Below are 4,749 nucleotides of genomic sequence, written 5' to 3'. Positions count from 1 at the left end.
CCAATGAACCTGCCAAATTCGCCCCATTCTGACACCGTCGTGACAAATGACAAAATTGCCCATTGTGCGATTTTTCTTTGTTAATTTTTTGTCCATCCCTTCTTAAACCTGACATAATTAATACGAAAATTAATTATTCGGAGGCCTAAACGAAAGAATTTCGCTAAAATCCCGTGTTCCCGGGTCTATGCCCCGACTCCAATTTCTGGGGCCGTTTCCAATCAGCCTGCCAAATTTCGGCCCATTTCGAAACCTTCGCAACAAATAACGAAATTGCCCCTGGTCCGGTCTTACGTTGTTAATTTTTTGTCCAACACATCTTCAACCTGACAAAATTAATACAGAAATTAATTATTCGGAGGCCTAAACGAAGGAATTTAGCAAAAATCCCATGATCTCGGGTCTGTTCCTCGAGTCCAATTTCTAGGGCCGTTTCCAATCAACCTGCCAAATTTTGGCCCCTTCCGACACTGTCACGACAAATGACGAAATTGACCCTGGTGCGGTTTTGCGTCGTTAATTTTCTATCCCACACATCTTCAACCTGACGTAATTAATGCGGATATTAATTATTCGGAGGACTAAACGTAGGAATTCGGCTAAAATCTCGTGATCCCGAGTCTGTGCCCCGAGTCCAATTTCTGGGGCCGATTCCAATCAACCTGCCAAATTTCGGCCCATTCCGACACCTTCGTGACAAATGACGAAATTGCCCCTGGTGCGATTTTTCTTTGTTAATTTTGTGTCCAACAAATCTTCAACCTGACATAATTAATATGGAAATTAATTATTCGGGGGCCTAAACGAAGGAATTTGGCTAAAATCGCGTGATCCCGGGACTGTGCCCCGACCCCAATTTCTCGGGCCGTTTCCAATCAACCTGCCAAATTTCGGCCCATTCCGACATCGTCGCGACAAATGACGAAACTGCCCCTGGTGCGATTTTTCTTTCATAATTTTCTGTCCAACACATCTTCAACTTGACATAATTAATACGGAAATTAATTATTCGGAGGCCTAAACGAAGGAATTTAGCAAAAATCCCGTGATCCCGGGTCTGTGCTCCGTGTCCAATTTCTGGGGTCATTTCCAATCAACCTGCAAAATTTCAGCCCATTCCGACATCGTCACGACAAATGATAAAATTTCCCCTGGTGCTGTTTTTCTTTGTTAATTTTCTGTCCAACACTTTTTAAACCTGATATAAGTAATACAAAAATTAATTATTCGGAAGCCTAAAGGAAGGATTTTGGCTAAAATCTCATGATCCCGGGTCTGTGCCCCTACTCCAATTTCTGGGGCCGTTTCCAATCAACCAGCCAAAATTTGGCCCATTCCGACACTGTCGCAACAAATGACGAAATTATCCCTAGTGCGGTTTTGCGTTGTTAATTTTCTGTCCAACACATCTTAAACCTGACATAATTAATACGAAAATTAATTATTCGGATGCCTAGACAAAGGAATTTGGCTAAAATTCCGTGATCCCAGGGCTGTGTCCCGAGTCTAATTTCTGGGACCTTTTCCAATCAACATGCCAAATTTCGACCCATTCCAAGACCGTCGCGACAAATGACGAAATTGCCCTTGCTGAGGTTTTTTTCTTTGTTAATTTTCTGTCCAACACATCTTCAACCAGATATATTTAATACGGAAATTAATTATTCGGAGGCCTAAACGAAGGACTTTGGCTAAAATCCCGTGATCCCAGGTCTATGTCCCGAGTCCAATTTCTCGGGCCATTACCAATGAACCTGCCAAATTTCAGCCTATTCTGACACCGTCGTGACAAATGACGAAATTGGCCATGGTGCAGTTTTTTTTTGCTAATTTTTGGTCCAACACTTATTCAGCCTGACATAATTAATACGGAAATTAGTTATTCGGAGACCTAAACGAAGAAATTTGGCTAGAATCCCGTGATCCCGGGTCTGTGGCCCGAGTCCAATTTCTGGGGTCATTTCCAAACAACATGCCAAATTTCGGCCCATTTCGACACCGTCGCGACAAATGACGAAATTGTCCCTAGTAAGGTTTTTCTTTGTAAATTTTCTGTCCAACCCTTCTTAAAGCTGACATAATTAATATGAAAATTAATTATTCGGAGGCTTAAACAAAGGAATTTCGCTAAAATCTCGTGATCCCGGGTCTATGCCCCGACTCCAATTTCTGGGGCCGTTTCCAATCAACCTGCCAAATTTCGGCCCATTTCGACACTGTCGTAATGAATGACGAAATTACCCCTGGTGCGATTTTACGTTGTTAATTTTCCATCCAACACATCTTCAACAAGACATAATTAACACGAAAATTAATTATTCGGAGGCCTAAACGAAGGAATTTGGCTAAAATCTCGTGATCCTGGGTCTGTGCCTCGACTCCAATTTTTGGGACCGTTTCCAATCAACCTGCCAAATTTCGGCCCATTTCGACACCGTCGTGACAAATGTCAAAATTGCCCCTGGTGCGGTTTTGTGTTGTTAATTTTTTGTCCAACACATCTTCAACCAGACATAATTAATACAAAAATTAATTATTCGGAGGCCTAAACGAAGGAATTTGGCTAAAATCTCGTGATCCCGGGTCTGTGCCCCGAGTCCAATTTCTGGGGTCGTTTCCAATCAACCTGCCAAATTTCGACCCATTCCGACACCGTCGAGACAAATGACGAAATTACCCCTGGTGCGGTTTTTCATTGTTTACTTTCTGTCCAACACTTTTTCAAGCTTACATAATTAATCTGGAAATTAATTATTCGGAGGCCTAAACAAAGGAATTTGGCTAAAATTCTGTGGTCTCGAGTCTGTGCCGCGACTACAATTTCTATTGCCGTTTCCGATCAACCGGCCAAATTTCAGCCCATTACGACGCCGTCGTGACAAATGTCGAAATTGCCCATGGTACGATTTTGCGTTGTTAATTTTCTGTCCAACATATCTTCAACCTGACATAATTAATATAAAAATTAATTATTCAGAGGCCTAAACGAAGGAATTTGGCTCAATTCTCATGATCCCGGGTCTGTGCCCCGAGTCCAATTTATGGGGCCGTTTCTAATCAACCTGCCAAATTTCGACCCATTCCGACACCGTCGCGAAAAATGACGAAATTGCCCTTAGTGCGATTTTTCTTTGTTATTTTTCTGTCGAACACATCTTCAACCTAACATAATTAATACAGAAATTAATTATTCGGCGGCCTCAACGAAGGAGTTTGGCTAAAATCCCATGATCCCGGGTCTGTGCCCCGACTCAAACTTCTGGGGCCGTTTCCAATCAACCTGCCAAATTCCGGCCCATTTCGACATCGTCACGACAAATGACGAAATTGCCTCTAGTACGATTTTGCGTTGTTAATTTTCTGTCGAACACATCTTCAACCTGACATAATTAATACGAAAATTAATTATTCGGAGAACCAAATGAAGGAATTTGGCTAAAATCTCGTGATCCCGTGACTGTGCCCGAGTCCAATTTCTGGGCCGTTTCCAATCAACCTGCCAAATTTCGGCCCGTAGTTCCGACACCGTCGAGACAAATGACGAAATTTCCCCTGGTGCGATTTTTCTTTATTGATTTTCAGTCCAACACTTCTTCAAACTGACATAATTAATATGGAAATTAATTATTCAGAGAACTAAACGAAGCAATTTGACTAAAATCCCGTGATCCCGGGTCTGTACCCCGACTCCAATTTCTGGGGCCGTTTTCAATCAACCTGCCAAATTTCGGCCCATTCCAATACCGTCATGACAAAATGACGACATTGCTCCTGGTGCGGTTTTGCGTTGTTAATTTTCTGTCCAACACATCTTCAACCTGACATAATTAAAACAAAAATTAATTATTCGGAGGCCTAAACGAAGGAATTTGGCTAAAATCTCTTGATCCCGGGTCTGTGCCTCGACTCCAATTTCTGGGGCCATTTCCGATCAACGTGCTGATTCCAGCCCATTCCGACACCTTCTCAACAAATGACGAAATTGTCCCTGGTGCAGTTTTACGTTGTTAATTTTCTGTCGAACACATCTTAAACCTGACACAATTAATACGAAAATTAATTATTCGGAGGCTTAAACGAAGAAATTTGGCTAAAATCTCGTGATCTCGAGTTTGTGCCCCGAGTCCAATTTCTTGGGCCGTTTCCAATCAACCTGCCAAATTTCGGACCATTCCGACACCGTTGCGACAAATTACGAAATTGCCCATGGTACGATTTTTCTTTGTTAATTTTTTGTCCAACACTTATTCAGCCTAACATAATTAATACGAAAATTAGTTATTCGGAGACCTAAACGAAGAAATTTGGCTAAAATCCCGTGATCCCGGGTCTGTGCCCCGAGTCCAATTTCTGGGGTCATTTCCAAACAACTTGCCAAATTTCGGCCCATTTCGACACTGTCGCTACAAATGACGAAATTGCCCCTAGTATGGTTTTTCTTTGTAAATTTTCTATCCAACCCTTCTTAAACCTGACATAATTAATACGAAAATTAATTATTCGGAGGTCTAAAATGAAGGAATTTAGCTAAAATCTCGTGATCCCGGGTCTGTGCCCCGACTCCAATTTCTGGGACCGTTTCCAATCAACCTGCCAAATTTCGGCCCATTTCGACACTGTCGCGACAAATGACGAAATTGTATCTGGTGCGATTTTGCGTTATTAATTTTCTGTCCAACATATCTTCAACCTGACATAATTAATATGGAAATTAATTATTCGGAGGCCTAAAGAAAGGAATTTGGCTAA

Source organism: Olea europaea, unplaced genomic scaffold (genome assembly GCF_002742605.1).
Source record: "Olea europaea var. sylvestris unplaced genomic scaffold, O_europaea_v1 scaffold2825, whole genome shotgun sequence".
Lineage (NCBI taxonomy): Eukaryota > Viridiplantae > Streptophyta > Magnoliopsida > Lamiales > Oleaceae > Olea > Olea europaea.
This window is presented reverse-complemented; position numbering follows the sequence as displayed.